Below are 18,761 nucleotides of genomic sequence, written 5' to 3' on the forward strand. Positions count from 1 at the left end.
ACTTGTGCTTCTCAACCATTTCCTTTGTGCAGAAAATGTGAACTTCTGTCTTATGGATCTTGCTGAGGGCTGTGAGAAGTGTTTCATCATCTTTTGGGAAAAGGTTTTTAGTTAGCGTTAATTTCCTTTCTATTTCTGTACCTAAATTATGAAGTAGCCCGGTACCTAAAACAAGAACAAATGAAAAGTCATGGAACTCAGTTGTTCAGTTTTTAAAAAATTAATTATTACTTCTCTCTACCCTGTGTGCCTTCTGTGGCAGAATGTTGCATTTCAGCACTCATGTGTGGATGTTGACACCTGTGTTGGTTCAGGTGAAACATCATAGGCACAGCAAGAGCAGAAAGTTTAATAAATATTCCCTGGTGATGAAATCTGCAAAATTATAAATAAGAGGCCGCCCTTCCTTGTAGAATCAGCATACTTAGAGAAAATGTAGGTAAAAAGAGTAATTTTACAAAATGATCTTAAAGCTGTTTCCTATGTATCAGTACAAGGTTAATTTTCAATAATTTTACTTGAAATTTGGTTCTTCTTGCTACTTGACACTTCTATGTACAACGTAAGTAACACTCCTCAGTGTACCCTTTAGGTAGATAGGCAGAGGAACTTGGTTCAAGATGTATTCGTGTATATTCCACTTGTTTTTGACCCTCCTTATCATTGCAGAACCATTGAAAAGCCTCCCCATTGAGGTCAGGTGTGAAGATTGCAAGCCTTGTGTGTTAATTTGGTGGGCTATGAATCTCATAACTTGAGAGACAGAGAAAGGAGGAGAGATGTGAGCTCAAGGCCAGGACTGCCCATGTAGCAATACCTGACCTGGTGCCAAATATCAAACCAGATATTAGATGCTGACAAAGTCGTTAGTGAATGAAAAGGCTGATCTTCTGGATACTGAAAAGCACATTTTAAGAATTCTCCTGTGGTTTGGGCACTCAGGTAATAGATGGCACTTAGCTTATAACAGTATAAACAAGTTCTTTATGCACCCAGATCTTCTCATTTCTTTGGTTTTCCTGAGTGAGTTACATGTATCTCAAAACTTTCATTCCTGATATGGACCAGCTATTAAATTCATTTACATAAAAAGTGAAAATGGTTTAATATTTATGCAGATAATACAAAAGCATTGTAAGCGTATTTGAGGTGTGGGAAAATAGTTGTGTGTATATCTAAATATAAATAGGAAATTGAACAATATATGTTTAAGATAACTCCTGGCATTCTGGAGTCTGACTCACTCAGGTACCTGTATAAATTGAAACAAAAGGCCGACCAGGGTTCTGCTGCTCCAGTGTAAAGCCCAGCATGCTTGTAGTCCTCTCCTCTGTGTTGCTTTCCTTCCAGGTGCAGGCAGCATAGTAGGGATTGATTTAATACAAGAGATGGGCTTCGGGAAATGTGTGGGTGCAGAATGCTGTAGGATAGAGCATTATTCCCTGGACGTCAGTTGTTTTAAAGGCTCAAGATGGCTCTCCCTGTCACCATAGAAGCTGCATGTCTAACACAGTGCTGCAATGTCTTGTGTTTGTGTCTCCTTGAGAGAAGAGATCTAGGTGTGGAAACAAGAGTGTTGAAATACAATGCCTACACTGGAAATCTGTTTTACTGCATAAATGCTACAATATTAAGTATCTAACCTAGCCAAAGTCTCCCATAACCAGTTCCTAAACTTTACATTTATTTAAAACCTCACCATTTCACTAATCTTGCTCTAACCTTTATCTTTTCCATCTCTTTCCCTCAAATTTATGGGATGTTTTTTCTTATTGATATATATTTTTAGAAAAATGCTTAAATGTATAACTCCAATAGGCTATACCTCTTCAGTGAAGCTTGCATGTACAGTTGTCAGGTCTGAATACTAGGTATTGGATAACCAGGTAGAAGACTCATCTCTAGGGATAGCTAATTCTCCCTTATTACCAATCTTCAGTTGCCTATAGCTCATTGTGTTGGGTTGAGTCTCATGAGTTTTCTCCCGCCTCCAAAAGCATATCCAAGGGTATTGTCCTGTCTCATTTTTACACCCATATTTTGTGGTTTTATGGGTGTAGATTCCATGTCATTTCTAGGAGACACCCTCACTCGTCTATTACAATCAATGTGGAACATTCCAACAGATCTGCAACCTGTGCTTCCAAAGATCATGAGGGACAAGGTCAGCCTCTAGCATCTCTAATTGAAGAGATAGAGGACATTTTACTGTTCTTCTGACATGAACTGTATCTGACTGTGCTGTGGCACCATGCAGAGGATATCAGTGGGAGTCCATCTTCACTTGCAGTCTCTCTGGAAAAACAATTTTCAGATGCAGGTGTCCTGTGATCCACACTGAACCTTCAGCTACTTCTCTGCCTCCCTGACCTTTCTCAGTAAATCTAATCAGATTTTGCCACCAGTTGTAGTTGGGATCTGCTCCTCCAAATTAGGAAATTTATCCCAGTGATTTGACAACTAGATGAGGGATCTTGCCTACTTGTCCCCTTTCACTAAATTTTTGCTTTTTGAAGTGACTCCTGCAAGTGGCAAAATTACAAACCATGGATGGAGGTTCACCTATCTTCAGGAAAAGGAAAAGGCCAAATAGATATTTAAAGATCAACCATGATAGCATTTCATCATATTTATTCAAAACCATATACAAAATGTTAGGAAATGCAGTAAGACTGATGACTTCAAGGCTTTAGACCTATGAGGGATCTATAGTCACCAGGTTATAATTCTGGCATCTTCTAGGTAGGCTCCTGTGAACAAACATAGGAATGCATGTCTAGTCTTTGAGCATGCCACCAAACATGCCTCCAGAGAAAGAAGTTCAGGGTTTTCCATTACACATTTTTATTAAAGTTATGTCTGTACTCTTGGGTCATGACATTCTTAACCCAATGGCTTCTTTGGTGTTTCTAATCAGGTAAGGCTGAAGGCCAAAGTCAGCAATGAGAAGGAAATTCAGGAAATTTAGATTTGGACCACAATTTGGAAGTTTGTGAGGCTGATGTCATATACCACAATACCAACTCTGGTCATTGTGGTGGTTCTATTTTTGTTTTTTTTTTTTGAGGTGGTGGTGTAGGCCAACACAAACACGATCACTTGTTCTGGATCTATTGAAGACAGCCGGGCACATAATGGCTTCTGGGTGCGGCCCACACATTCATCTTGCCAAAATATGTCCAGATTGTTTCTCTGGTGTCTCTCATACATGATGAAGGCCATGTTTCATGGTCCTGGGTCCTACATGGTGAGCAAATCTCCTGCATTAGATGGAGAGAATTCAAATTTGACACAGATTTCTTGGTGGAAAGCCCACATTATTATTAATTTGGGGTCTGTCTTCCACTTATGAAGCCTTCCTTCTGCATTTAAAATGTTTGGTGAATATAGTCTAGCCTCAGGTAAAAATCAGTTAAAATCAGTATAGGGCCATGTGCCATGTAATCACTCTTTATATTAAGTTATGACCGTGTTTTTTTTATCATTAATGAGAGTGGGTCCTTTTCATATTCAAGGCCATGGTTTGTGGTCCTGACTCACTGTCAGCAAAGTGCTTGGTCTTGTAAAGAGAGGGTATGGCCCTCACACCCTAAAATTTAATCTTGACCTGACTTACTGGAAATCAGGGAGCTGGCAGGGCCCCATGGATGTCAGTTTATGGCCTTTGTCCTTTTCTCATTCTTTAGACAACCAACTCATAGGGTAGGAGTGTGTAGACATTCCTTTAGTAGTACATGCCCTGGGTCAGACCAAGGTCAAACTGTTATTCTTGAACTGGACACAGAGATGTTCTGGGTGCGGCCCGCAGTGTCCCTGTCATTGGACATTCATGTGTGGTCCAGATTATTTCAAAGCCATGAGGTTGCCTTAACACATTTGTGAGAATTTTGCCTGTGTTGGTACAATCACGAATACAACCCACAAACCAGAATGGAACCAAAAGGAGCTTTCAGATGAACTTCTTCTTGCTCTGAGTTCATGGCTTATGATCTGATGTCACACATTGGTGAAGAATCCAATTGTCTTGGTGAACATGGCATGGCCTGGGTCACAGATGAGGCTATGGTGTATCCAACAAAATAAATTGACATGAAGATAATGCTTAGCTTTAGACCTGGTCATGGATATGGGGTGTCCATTTCCTTTGATCATTGAGATGAGGTTTGTTCCCTTTAAGGCCTGGATCCTCTGTTTTGGGATTTTGTTCTGGAATGCATAGAGCAAGGGTGTGACCCACACACCCTTGAAGATGATAGCCCAGAGTACTTGCAGTTCAGGAGCAGATTCATTTCCTTTGAGGTCTGTTCATGGCCATGCTTTTAGGTTAGTAGTTACATCATCACCAAGTTCTGAATCTTGAAAGATATAATGTGACCAGGAGTCAGTTACTCAGATAAAGACCAAATTTGCATTAGTCGGCAATTTTTAAAAAATAGGCTTTTGCATGAGTTACATTTGAGAACTGTTCATTCCTAAAGAAATTTAAGATCTTAAGATTATGTCTCAGACAGCTAGAGGACACAGTATAATACTCTTTTCTTGTATGCTATATCTATATTGACATATCATTTCAGTGAGTCCCTGGCACATTACGGCAATGGTTCATACTTGCTGATATTCAATGTGGTCAGCACTGAATAAAATATGTGTGTGTGATCCACACACCTATTTTTTGAGCATGTCAACTTACATGAGTACTCAGAAAGAGAGTAGTGCAGTCGAGGCCAAGATTATGGATGAACAAGCAGGGATGTATCTGCACAGATGTTTTAGCTGGTTATAAAATAGAAAATCAGACCTAGGACCAGTGTGGCTCATGTACATGGTCTAAACACAATTTTGATTCTCTTTAGTTTTGGCCTTGGCACTCTTCTTTATGTCCAGGGCTTATTGGAAGAGAATGAATCTGAGTCAATTGTTCCAGGGCTATTTGATCTAGGCCTGGGATGCTTCTGGTTGTGATATACCATAGGCACAATCCTTTTTGTTTGGTTCTCCTGGCTTTTGCTCATTTTGTATTTTCCCACAGGTCTTCATGTTCTGGGCCCATGCTTGTTGAGGGTCAGGTATAGCCCCAGACACTCATCTCTTCTCCTTTGGGCCTGGGCCTCTTTGAATTCATAGATAGGCTCTCACCTCCATCTCATCTTGCTTTGGGCCCTGGACTCTACAGCATGAGGTATAGACACAGATCTTTATGGGCCCAGGAGTCTTCAGTGTTAGGAATGGGCCCAGGACCACACCTCTCCTTTTATTTGGGCCTAAGCCTCTTGAGGATTAGGGATTCACCCAAGCCAACATCTCTATTATTTTAGGGCTGTGACTTCATGTTTAGCAATATGCCCTAGCCCATTTATCATCTTTTTGGTTTCAAGAGTAGGCCCAGTCCCACATTTCTCTTTTACTCAGGGCAAGGGCTCTTTAGGCTTAGTGAATGAACCAGGCCTGCATTCCTTCATTTCGACTGGGTCTCTTCAAGTTTAAAACAGGCAAAGGGCCACATTTTCCTTCTTAAAGTCAAGCCCTCTTAGTGTGAATGATAGACCAACATCCCATTGTTTTGGGGGGCTCAAGCCTCTTCATGGATAAAGATGGGTCAGGTCCACATCTTTTCTTCTTAGGGCCAAAGCATCCTCAGTGTTACGAAATGGCCCAGGTTCAATCCTTTCTTTTCCCAAGCCTGTTCTGGGTTAGGAAGAGACCCAGGCCTACATCTCTTCTTGTTTTGCCTGGAGCTCTTCAGCATCAAAAGTAGGCCCAGGCCTACATCTTATGTTCTTTGAGCCCAGGCCTCTTCAGAGTAAGGGTTAAGCCCAGGTCCACATCTATTCTTCATTAGGCCCAAGCCTCTTCAGGGTAAACTTTAGGCCCGGGCCCATATCTCTTCTTCATTAGGCCCAGGCCTCTTCACGGTAAGGTTAGGCCCAGGCCCACATCTCTTCTTCCTTGGGCCCAGGCTTCTTCAGGGCAAGTGTTAAACCCATGCCCACATCTCATCTTTATTGCACTCAGGCCTCTTCAGTGTAATTGTTAGGCCCAGGTTGTCATTTCTTCTTCATTTTTCCCAATCTTGTCAGGGTAAGCTATCGACCCAGGCCCACATCTTTCCTTCTTTGGGCCTGGGATGCCTCAGGCTCAGCGATTGACTCAGAAAAACAAGTAATATAAAAGATGAACACTTTTACATTAGTGTTCATATCAGGTTAGCTTTTCTGAAAAAGAGATAGAGAAACATCAAACCAATAAGATTATGGATAGTTATGGAGAAAATTATTTGTGTTCTTTTCTGGTATATACTTGACCCATGCTCAGGCATACATGTGCAAACACAAATGTCTATTCCCCACCATTCAGATGCTACAAATTATACATTATATGACTAGAAATATGAAATATGTAGTAAGGAGAGACAGGAAATCCATTACTGTTGTACACACCTGTACTTACGAAAGTGCCTAAAGACTGCTTTTCTGACCATATCCTGGGATCAAGCTCACATTCAGTCCTCCTCCTCCTCTAGGGGCTTTCTCATCTGGCAGGAGCAAGTTCAGTGGCCACGAGTCAAACTCATCTAAAATGTGCAATGTATAATTTTTGGTCTATCATTTCTGATTCCTGGGGTATCAGGAAATTTATATAGACCTCTGAATTGGAGTATGCTACCTGCTAGATCCTGGGCACCAAGCTGACTGTTAAATTTGCCCTGTAATCCATCCCATCACCACCATTGAACACAGCTTGAAGTAGGATTGCCTAGAAAACAGGATATCATGAAGTTTCCAAACATGACCCTGTCATTGTAGCCGATGACTTCTGAGAATGTCAGTCCCTGGAGAACAGAATAAAAGCAAAGCTTCCTCCTGTTGAAGTTTGGAACCAGAAGTCCTGAGATAGGTAGTGGCTTCCTCAGCTGATTTCACCTTTTCTCAAAAAGTACAGGTGTAGACCAGTAGAAATGAAGAACATAGTACCCTCACACATGAACATCTATGTAGAGATTCATGCACAGATAAGAGACATAGTAACACAAGTTTCTTAAATAAAACTACAAGTGTAAAAATGTCGATATTGAGAGTGTAACATTACTGTCTATGGCCCAGTAGTGAATGCCTAAGGCCTGAATAAATATGGTGGTTTTCAGGAAAGTTTACATCTGAAGAAGCCCAAGAGAAGGTCCCAGTGAAGCACTTCCTGTCCTCCTTGTGCTGCATGTGCCCCTTGAGGGATTGCCACAAGTTGTTGCTGTATGCTGTTGATCATTAATCTTCTGTAGGTTCTACTCTTGAGTCCTAGACCAGGTCATCTCTAGACATTTTCTTCCCACTGTATAGGTTCCTGTCCTGGATATTTTGTTTGGCATGTCACTCTGCAAACAGGCTTGTATTCACTGCTCTTTTGGCTTCTATCAAGATTCCTGTGTGTTAGATCAGGATATGTCAAGAACTGCATTGAGCCCCTGTCACCATCATTCAGGTCTTTGCTCCTACACCTACTTGAATGCTTATAATACCTGAAGGCACATGTCCATATATATAACATACCATTTAAATATAAATGTGGATGGTGGGCAGGGTTTGGGGTTAGAAAGATGGTTTTAGCTCTGTTTTATATTCTGGCTCTAACTTCAGTTGTAGTGGTCCAATCCCTAGTTAGAAATGAGAAGATTAATGACAGAAAGAAGCGAAGTCCCTTCAGAACCCCTACAGTAGCAGTCTGTGAAGCATTTCCCACATGCCCTGGACACTGTGGGCTGCCATAGCTGACAGTTGACCAGACTTGAAGAACAACAACAGGCTTTATTCCGTACCAATGTTATAGTTTGGGTGTTGTCATCCCTTGACCTCATTCTCTGGTCAGTTGTGGGTGTCATCTCCATGAATCCTTGTTTGGCAAGTTCCTCAGCATACATCATAATAGATAAATTAGTTCTACTGCTATGGCACAGGTCTTGTTAAAAGGCACCTTGGCTGGGCTGTGGTGGCACATGACTTTAATCCCAGTACACGGGAGGCAGAGACAGGTGGATCTCTGTGAGTTTGAGGCCAGCCTGGTCTGTAGGAGCTAGTTTCAAGACAGGTTCCAAAACTACTCAGAGAAAGCCTATATCAAAAACGGCACCTCAAAAACACATTGTTTTCATGCCCTTTTTTCATTTTCCACTTCCCAGTATAACACAGTGATGTTTAATTAGGTTGCCTTCTCATATTTCCTGCATGTATGTCTTCCCCCACATAGCTCAAACCTCACAGCATAACAGCAATTCCTACTGAAATCCAGTCCACCCCCATAGACACAGGGTTCCCCCATCAACACCATAACCTTTTCCTTGGCAATGAGATATTTTATGAGGTAATAGAGGCACAACCACACCTCTGTCCAGCTTCTTCCTGTCTGTCTGAGTGTAGCAAAAGGAACAACGATGCTTTCCCACACTGTGCTGAGCACACTGTCCCAGGAAAGTAGAAGGCTGTCCATGTGGTGAGGTCATCCTAGTAACAAAGTATTAATATAATATCACCCTGACTCTTATAACAATGTGTTCTTTGGTAGGGAAGATATGGGAAAGCATTCAGTGTCCTCTCTAAGTTATTTCTTACCTATGATATAAACCTGCAGACACGAGGACATAAAGGTAAAAACCAGGTTCAGAAGTAGAGAATTAGACAGTATAGTGCTGCCATGATGTTTCTTATGACAGTGGCAGTAATGTTTGTTCGAATATTGTGTCAGCTATGAGTACACATGAAAATATTGATACAAAAGAAGTCCTTAGTGAAGCAGACATCAGTACCCTGGATGCTTTTCCTCCCTTCCCTGGACAAGCTCTGAGTGAAGGTCTAATGTGGGCAGCAAGCAGCAATGTTCATCCTTCCTGCACCATTGACACCTGTGCAGCTCCTTTACAAGGCCCCTCTCTCTGGTGAGATGAGAATTTCTTTCCCTGTGGTCTTTGGGGTCTAGTCACACTGTTATGAGACTTCTCATCCTTGCTCTTTTTTATCCTGCATAGAATGAACTGTCCTTAGGCAGAAACATTTCCAGTCCCTCACTCTGTTTAGTCTCCATATTAAAGGTTCTGATGAAGAAGTGCCTCACACTGAGTGAGTCACTCACGTACTGAATTTCAGGTATTGTTCCTCCCACAAAACAGCCCAAACTTACCCAGACACATGGGCTGTCTTTGAATCCCAACCCTCCTTGGTGGACACTGTGTAGTCCTCAGGCAAAGAACACTGCTGTTTCTAGGGCAGGGATTTACCTGTGACATCACAGAAGGTTCACCTCACTGCATTCTGGGAATCCCAAAGGGCATCATGGCTCATGATCATGAGGAGTTCCGGGTGTCATCTGGAGATAGTGGGAAGTCAGAGTGCCTGACGGAAGGACAGGCTGTTACAGCAGGTGAAGGAGTGGCCATTGCTGGTTCCTAAGTTTTGCCATATTGCTCTCTCCTGCACAGACTATTGTGGATGAAGCTGGACATCAGAGATAGAACACGGGTTCTATGTGGAAATATTAGGGCACAGAGTAACCTGTGTCATTCATTATTGTGAGATGTTGTTCCCTCTACTCAAAGTATCACCCTCCCTTGTGGGTGAAAGGAGAAATTCTGGCCAAACCTGATTCAAATCTTGGAATGAGAACTTCAAGGGAAGTAAATTTTCGAGGTAACCATAGTAACATCAATAGGTACACTGTTGTGCAAGTTGTGTGTTGAAACTCACACCTAAGCGTGATTTGGGTTAAATGATCCCTATAGTGACATTTGTGTATTTTTCATTAGCCTATTCTCTCTCATGACCTGTTTCTTTATGTCTCTGACAGTAGAAGTAGTGTGAGCCTTGGTGCACTAGGGTTTTTGGTGGGGATTCAGATCTTCCACTATCATTTCCAGTGTATAAAGAACCCAGATTTTACCCTGAACATCTGCATTAGAACTGACACATGATGCAGCATAGTTATCACTGTGATGAACAAGAATAAGAGGGACATTATTAGAAAGCACAATTTAAGTTATAAATTACTGGTATTCATGAAGCAACCATGTTCTGTATTTGCTGAAATCCAGCACTGTGTCTCATTTTGTAACTGGAGGTTGGGATGGCTGAGGAATTTCCTAGTGTGTTGCTGTTCCATGTCTTTCCTATTCACCAGCAGACAGACACTTGGTGATTCCCATTCCTTGGTTACTGTGAATGCCACAGCTGTGAACACATGAATCAACTTCTGAGATGCTGGTTCTGTGTCCCTTGGATCTGTACCCAGGAGTGTCATTGTTGGATATCATGCTGGCTATTTCTTTGTTTCCCAAAGAGCTTCCTTGTTTTTTTCCAAAAATCTGTATATTCATGTGTATGATGTTTTTTTACTACTTAATACTGAAAATTAGTTGAACTAAAAAAAAGTACTGTAAATTTGGCCATGGGCCAAGAGTTGTAGAGTTCGCTGTCCCTATGGATGAACCTACTACTGTTATGATAAATGGACAGAGTACCAAACTGCCACCAAATTTTTATGTTTATTCAGATGTCCAGTCTCATCAGGTTTTTGTGCAGTGTAGCATGGTTAACAGAGAAACTCACAATTGTTCAAAATACAGGAATTAAATAACAGTGGAATGCTCAGCCACACATGAGATATCTCTGTTATACTCCCTCCCCCATGATCAGGGACTACCACAAAATAGAGATGTTCTAAAAGCTTTCGAGAAGTTTCATAACTTACGAAGCAGCAATCTCATCTTCCTTTTCTAATTCGAGTCCATCTCAAAGTGGCCCAAAGTGTCCTAAATCTCCCTTGTGAAACTGCTACTAGATACTAACATTAAGCATAGCAAATATCTGATTTCTATATATTCTATGAGTTTAGCTATTGTCAAGAATAAGGCACACTTATATGAATACAAGTTTCCTTTGGCTTGAAGTTTTGTAAAAAGCAAAGTAAAGATTGCCATGCATTCACATTTTGTTGTTGATTCCCTTATCCTTGAAATGGGGAATAAAATAACTCCTCTCTTAGCATATTATGATATATCAATGAGAATCTTTGCAACCACTCTGGATGGATTTTTGCACAACAGCTTAACATGGTAGACATTTAAATTATTAATATTACAGTGTCATAAACATTTCAAGTAAACAACAATTATATACTTTACAAAGACTTCCAAATTTGTTTATATATGTCAGAGAGGCTAAAATGCTTTTTGTTTGTTTTTATTTAAATCGAGACAGGGTCCCCTTTGTTAAGAAAGCTACCTTAATTAATGTTCTTCATATGGTACGGTGCTCAATTTAAGATTCTCTTTTTCTCACATTTTAGCTCACTTCAAATTGGACTGTCATTGACAATTCATAATGTACAACAATGACCACTAACACTTAAAACCTATTTTTCGTACACAAGGTAGAATATCATCACACAAACCATGGTGCCTTTCACTAAGTGAGATGTGACACATATGCATGGCATCCCTAGTCTTTCAAGAAGTATTTTAATAAATGCTAGTTCTAAAGGTACTATAGACAAGAGTATCAACAACAAAACAGCTATTGTACTTACTGTATATAATTTTTCTTATATTAGCTATAAACTTCCTTTTTAATTTTTATACAAAGAGTAAACGTGGTGATATCTTGTTTGTACAACTACAGCTTGCCTGAAGATCAGATGGTAGAACTAGCCACTAGCTAATCATGATGGTGTGAATGTCTGTCTATAGAGTCAGGAAGTGATATGACTCGGGAGAAAAACAAAGTGATAAGCCAGGAGGAAACAGGAACTCAGTTCCTTTTCAGATGGAAACAGGAGAGGTAAAGTGGCTGCAGTTTTAATCCTTTGTCTCTGATAGTTCAGCATTTTCCCTGATAGCTGACTCCAGGCTTTTATTATTGAAACCTATTAGAATTTGTGCTACACCTAGTTAATTAATAGAATATTCTCTTGGTATTTTTTCAGGAAAAATTGATAATCCTCCAACAAGGCAAAATTTTCTTGGCTTCTTCAAACTTTTTCTTAGGTATTTGCATCTGAAACGGTTAGTAAAATATTCATAAAATGGTAAATATATGAATTTATTTCATATATTTATTTCACATAAATTGAGGAAGTTGTTTTATAAATTATTTCAGATGGCTGTGTACAAAATATTGACAGAAGTTAAAGCGCTTTAAACTACCTTGTGGAAGGACTTTTTACTGATACTTTTAACAGACTGGGAACAATTATAATTAGGCATTGTGAAGGCAAATTTTTCTCTATCATTTTCATCTAATGGTATAGTTTCAAAAAGTCAATCACTATAATAGAGCACATTTAGGTAATAGAGAAGGCAGAATTCCAGGCTATAGAGAGCATATCAGCTCTGAATTATTTTGTTTATTGCTCTCAAATCTGCTAACACACTCCATTTTCAAGATTTCTTTTTAGTGACAAACATAGAATTCCAAGGACTGGTTGATTCTTCAATATGATGTGCATTTAGTTGCCTCTGTACCAGCTGTTCTAATATTTGTGCTTTTTTTTCGACATCAGAGGCCATTGTTCTACCCAGATCGGTTTGTCAGTTAACTAATTTAAAGGTAGGGCTGTTGATACTTTTGAAAGAGGATCAGCTGTTATGCCCTGCTCATGTACAATTTGAACATTTTGTGGATGTTCTTAATATTACCTTTTAATATTTCTCTCAGAAGCATTTTCTTATTTTACAGGGTTTTTTTGAAATTGGAGGAACATTAATCTTAGTTTTCTACTGCTGTAATAAATAATGTTCTCATAAATTCATTGTTATGTTAGACACACATGGTTTTAATTTCCTTATCTGTCTCTCTGGCCCTATATATTTGACCCAACTTACATGTAAACCCCCAACCCACCGTGGCAAAGTTTCAACCCCTAGAAAATGAATATTTGCCTCCTGAGGTAGCTAATTTGGATGCCAAGATTTCTGCAAAATTATTGTTACCTCTTCCCCTGTGTCTACTATATCCTCAGTTTCAATGTTATTTATTTGTATTTTAAGCTTTAATCTCTGATCTTTTATAGAAATTTGCCAAAATATTTGTTTTTTTTAGGTTCTCTCCTGAAAATGTTGTTTTCCTTACTGAAGCCGTTTTGTCTTTCTTATCAGCACGGTTTAACAATAGTCATTAGGTCATTTAATTGCTCTGTGGAGGAATTTTTTCCATGTTGACAACTAAAGATTGAACCAATTTGACATTGGGGCATGCAAGAGCCTCCACAAGGTGTTTTCTGATGGTAGTTGGTTGTCTTGTATGTCCTTTGTTCAGCTGCATTCATTAGTTCTACGTTGTCCTTTGCCACACCTCTGCATACTTCAGAAGGTCGAGGCCTTCTTTTTGGCTTATCTCTAGAAAAAATAATTGTTTCTAGGAATGTCTTGCCTACAATCCCTTTTCAGATGACCTGGTTTACCACAATTAAGACATCTAACCTTTTGATTTTTTTATTAAAATTTTTTGAAATGACTTCTCCTATCCAAGTATCATGATAACCAAGATCCAATATTAGCTGTATTTTGGTTCATTCATCTATAGGTGCTGATCTTGCCTTTATATGCCTAATCTCCCTTTTGCATTCTGAGTTATCCTTTTCAAAAGACAATTAGTTAATATTTGCCTGACTTCTGGATCTGATAGCATTCTATTTATAGCTGTAGTTAGTAGTTGTAAAAGATCAGTGAAGGCTTCTTTTAGGCTTGTATGAGTTGGACATCAGATATTTCAACTTTTATAATTTATTGAAAAAATAAACCTGGGGGAGAAATCATCAGAGCAACCAGGATAAGATCCTTCCTCTCTACTTTCTCTACCCAAGCAAGAAAAAACAAACAAACAAACAAACAAACAAAAACCCTTGGTTCTGACTCTTCCTTATATGCCTTTCTTTCTGTTCTTAGTCGGCCATGAACTCAATGGTCTGCTCCAGTCAGTTGAAAGTGCACTTTGTTTTCTGAACCAAGGTCAGCTACACTGGTGGTCTAAGAACAATTAACATGAAGAAATCTCCTCCAAATAACCCCATGTCCTCATCTCCAGCAGACTTCTGCTGCTCAGGTGCATGTCACATCAGTCGGAATAAAAGGTGAGTGATTCTCCCTCCACCTGAACTGTCCCCCTCCTTAGCTATGGCTCCCAAATTTTCATTCCATATTCCTACCTCACTGCTTGGCATGATGCTGAGCCTCTGCCTCCAAGCTGGTGGAATTCCACTGCCCAGAAATAGGTTATGACAGTCAGAAGAGGTGAAGGTCATACCAATCAGAAGAATTGGTGAAGGCAATGACAGTTTGAAGAAGAGGGATAGGTCAAGCAAGCCAGAAAAAAAAAAAAAAAAAAAAAAAAAAACTGGTGAACTCAGGCCAAGACTCCCTACTGAACCAGTCAGTGACCATTTCTTCTGCCAGAATGATGAGTAGACAGCCCATCTGCAAACTTCTTCCACACACTCAGTGCCCCCAATCTCCACTCTCTTCCTCATCCCCATATCCCACCCTCCAACTTAGGCAGAAACCCCTTGTAGCAACAAAGGCCAAGCTACCCACCCCACCAGAATTCTAGCTCCCAACATGGAAAGTGTGGTAGTTTTAGTGTAACTGGCTCCAATAAGTACATTTGGAATGACATCATTAGGACATGTGGCTTTGTTGGAGGAAGTGCGTCACTGTTGAGGCAGTCACAGATTCTGCAGAATGCAGAAGAAAGTCACTGACAAACTGCCAATATAAGTGGAACTGTCTTTGAAATTTCCTGCTTCATGGAAAAGTCTACCAGATACTATGGGCTTGAAGGCTGAAGATGGATGCCTAGAAGAATGTTACAGAAGAACTTTGGGTGACTATCCAGGCAGCTCTGTCATGTCTAGAGTTTTAGAAGTTGCCTACAATGCACTTTCTGTTTACATGCGTAATAGTATATCCTTCTGGAGTCTTTGATAAAGTTGAAGAATAGTTATAGTTTTCCTTAATTATGATAAAAGATAAAGTAGATATAAATATTGTACCTATAATTCTTGCTTGATACCTGTTTTGTTATATGTAATTTTACTATGTTAAAGTTAAAACCTTCCTTTTTATTTAAACAGAAAAGAGGAGGTGATGTGGGATTTCCCTCTGTACGCTGTGATTACCATCCATTAATGAATAAAGAAACTACTTTGGACCTATAGCAGAACAGAAGTTAGGTAGGTGGGGAAAACTAAACTGAATGCTGGGAGAAAGGAGTCAGGAGAGAAGCCATGTAGCCCTGCCAGAGATAGATGCCGGAACTTTTTCCAGTAAGCCACAGCCTTGTGGCGATACACAGATTAATAGAAATGGGTTAAATTAATATGTAAAAGTTATCCAATAAGAAGCTAGAGCTAATGGGCCAAGCAGTGATTAAATTAATACAGTTTCTCTGTGATTGTTTCAGGGCTCGGCAGTCAGAAATCCACAAGCAGCCTGCTACTGCACTGTACCAGATGGGGTCTTAAAGCTGAAAGAAGTGAATACATGTTCCCATCACAATCATAGAAGAAATTCCCAATGGATAAGCACTTATAAATGAAAATAACACTTCCTCTGAGGGAGTCTCACTGGAGAAATCAACTCTAAAGAATAGGCTGCATGCCTAGCAATAGATGGCAAACAGAAACTCACTGGCATATTTGGAGGTTCCTTGTCTCATAATGTCATATCATGGATTTTCCTTTTTTCAAAATATTTTATAATATATGTGTATATATAATAGATGTGTGTATATATAAACACATATATGTATTTGTATGTATACACACACACACAACCTTTTTTCTCTCTTTTTACTCTACAGGTCCTTTGTGTACATATTATGGCTTCCAGGTTAGTGTTTTTATGGGATTCCTGAGTGTGCAAATGAGTGGGTCTATGTTTCTGTCTGCTCTTGGGGTCTTTTCTTCCTGTTTTTTTTTTTTTCTCCTAACCTGTGCTAGTTTTAGCTTTATTATTTTTTATTTCATTAGTATCCCTTAGAAGCCTACTGGTTTCTTAATGAGAGACAGAGAGGGGGTAATATGGATTCGAAGGGGGTAGGGAGAGGATTACAGTAATCAGGTTATATTATGTAATAAAATAAAATCTATTTCCTACAAACGGGAAAAAAATAATTGCTCTCCATGCACCAGCTGGTGTCTGACACTGAGCACTTTTTCTGTTGCTGTGACACAGGATGAGTACAATGCAGGAACTCACATAACATCCAGTTAATTGCAGATTAAAAGAGCATCTACACTGACAGCAGCTTCCTAGCTCCCATCCAGTTTCCTCCCGTGTCATATAACTCACATCTACCACCAGGGAACGGTGACATCCATCATGAGATGGGTCTTCCTACAGCAATGAACAATCAAGAAAGTCCCTCCCAGATATGCTCATAGGCCAATCTAGTACAGGTGATCTCCCAATTGAGGCTCTGTCCCAGGTGATTCTAGGTTGTGGCATGGCATGTTGACATTTAAAATCAACAAGCTCAAGCTGTAAGCAGAGTCCTGCTTACACGGTCTGCTTAGTGCTATTTTATTTTTGTGGTTCTTGTTGTCAGTTCATGGTTTAAAACTGACCAGTATTTGTTAAACAGTGTTTCAAACCCAAGAGACTGATATTTGTTTTATAAAGAAGATGAACATGTTAGATAAACATGAATTTATACTTGTTGAGTTCAACATTAATGAATCCAGTGTGTATTCAAAAAGGTGTTTCTAAAACAGAAACATATAAACAATGCTAGGTATTGATCAGTTATGGAACTGTTACAATGTAGCTTATAACAACCTAACCCAAAAATTCTGTCAGAACATCAATTTAGCATTCACTCATTTTTTTAAAAGAGACTATAGAAAACAACTATTGAAAAGTGTGATGACTACAGCACTTAGATAAAATATGAAAACATACATTCTAGTTTCATTTCTGTTATTGTGACACAATTCATTGACACAAAGCAACTCAAGGACAAGGTTAGTCAGATTACAATTCAATTATAATGCATCATTGAGGGCAAGTCAAGGCAGGAATCTAAGAAGCTAGTAATATCATATCCAGTCAAGAGCAGAGAAAAAAAATAAACACATGGATCTTTTCAGGCTTACTTATTTGCTCTTTCTAAGAGCAAGTTCACTCCTCTCATATAGTATTTAGGGTTCCTTTCCTAAGGAATGGTACCACCCACAACAGGCTAAGCCATCCTGTGTCAATTAACAGCAAAGCCAGTTTCCCACAGATTTGTCCACAGGCCAACCTGATCTAGATATAATTTATAAAGACTCTCTAGGTGATTCCAGCTTGTGTCAAGTCGACAAAACTTAAAACTAATCAGAAGACCTTATAGCCCATGAATCCTTATCTAACGTTTTGAAGTCTTAGATAAAATGCAGTTATATACGTAAGTGCAATTTCAGTTTAGTTGGCAGGTCTAATCAAGACCCCCATAGATCTGCTGGGCAGCGTTTTTGTTAAAATGAGGAAACAGTGCTTTTTAGTTTTGAAAACAGAACCTTTCTTGAGGTTCATGAGGATGGGCTGAGGTGCATACAGTGTGGGACACTCTTAAGAATGCACTCCCAAAGCAAAATGACCTCCATTCCTGCTCCCACAAGAGGAACAAAAGAGACTTTCAAGTGTACTTCTTGAAACTCAGGTAGAAAAACCACTGTTTCTATATCTCCATTAAGTTTACATTCTCTGGGTATTGGCAGACATCTGGATGCCAAATCTCTGACATAAGAGGAGACTCTCCATGCTTCCTTGGCAAAAAAGGGGATTGGTAAGATATTCTTTGGGAAGACATGGTTGTGGTCTGAATTTAATATTTGTTTATGTCTGTTAAATTTCAGTCAATCGGAAAACATGTTATTAAGGGACTGACAGTCTTTACATGAGGGGCTGGGGCTCCCATGTTTTCTTTAATTAACCGACAGCTGCCTAGGGGAGAGTGGTGAGATTTTATATTCTCATTACACAGACAGGAACAAGTTTTGGACCACTACTAATGTGGAATTCCATCCTTATTCCCATTGCAGTTGGGTAGAGAGGACTAATCTCTACCCCATCAAATTCATACAACCCACAAGTTAAAGAATCACCTTTATATGAATCACGATTAAGAAAAACTTTCCAAATTTGCAGTGGTTTATGTATAAGTAATCTGAGATATGCAAAATGTTATGGTTAGACTTGTCATGCTTAGCCTCATGGAGATAAGACCATATAACCTCCTGGTGCGCTCACGTGTGCCCACACAAAAGATTTTACTGCTAATGATGGGATCAAGTGCTTTATGTATATGGTGACATTTCATTATCGTGCCCTTAGGTTGATACTCAAGAAAAATTCAGTTTAGGAACTAACTAACTTGCATAACGTCATACAATTAATAAGTAATAAGGAGTTATGAGTACGGCAAAAAAAGTCCATGTCAGTGGGACTGAGGAAGAGTCAGTCAGGGTGTTTCTAGTGAAATGTAGGTGGGAGATATTTGGAGGCCTTTGTAGATACTCTATTGGGACATCCCACTTCGCTTCCACCTGCACCGCTCTGAAGAGCCTAACATGAGGTTCTCACATGGAAAGCAAATGCTTTCATACAACGAAGCTCTCTTTTGGACTCAGACCAAGGAGAATCTTTCACTTCTCTTTAGGAGGTAGACTATGAGAGAAGTGAACACTCCATATGCATGCACACATATGTTCGTTCACCTGCACACATATGTGAAGAGGCATACACACAT

The 18,761-nt window shown here is 39.6% G+C and overlaps 1 long non-coding RNA gene across 1 annotated transcript; it reads right to left on the reverse strand.

The window, feature by feature from the left end:
• Positions 1-2,614: 2,614 nt before the first annotated feature.
• Positions 2,615-11,913, reverse strand: LOC119817586. Its single transcript, XR_005285920.1, has 2 exons — positions 6,438-11,913; positions 2,615-6,212 (listed from the first exon to the last, which is right to left on the reverse strand). It is a non-coding gene; the product is annotated as an uncharacterized LOC119817586 (long non-coding RNA).
• Between the last annotated feature and the right edge of the window lie 6,848 nt (positions 11,914-18,761).

The sequence above is a fragment of the Arvicola amphibius genome, chromosome 6 (assembly GCF_903992535.2).
Source record: "Arvicola amphibius chromosome 6, mArvAmp1.2, whole genome shotgun sequence".
Lineage (NCBI taxonomy): Eukaryota > Metazoa > Chordata > Mammalia > Rodentia > Cricetidae > Arvicola > Arvicola amphibius.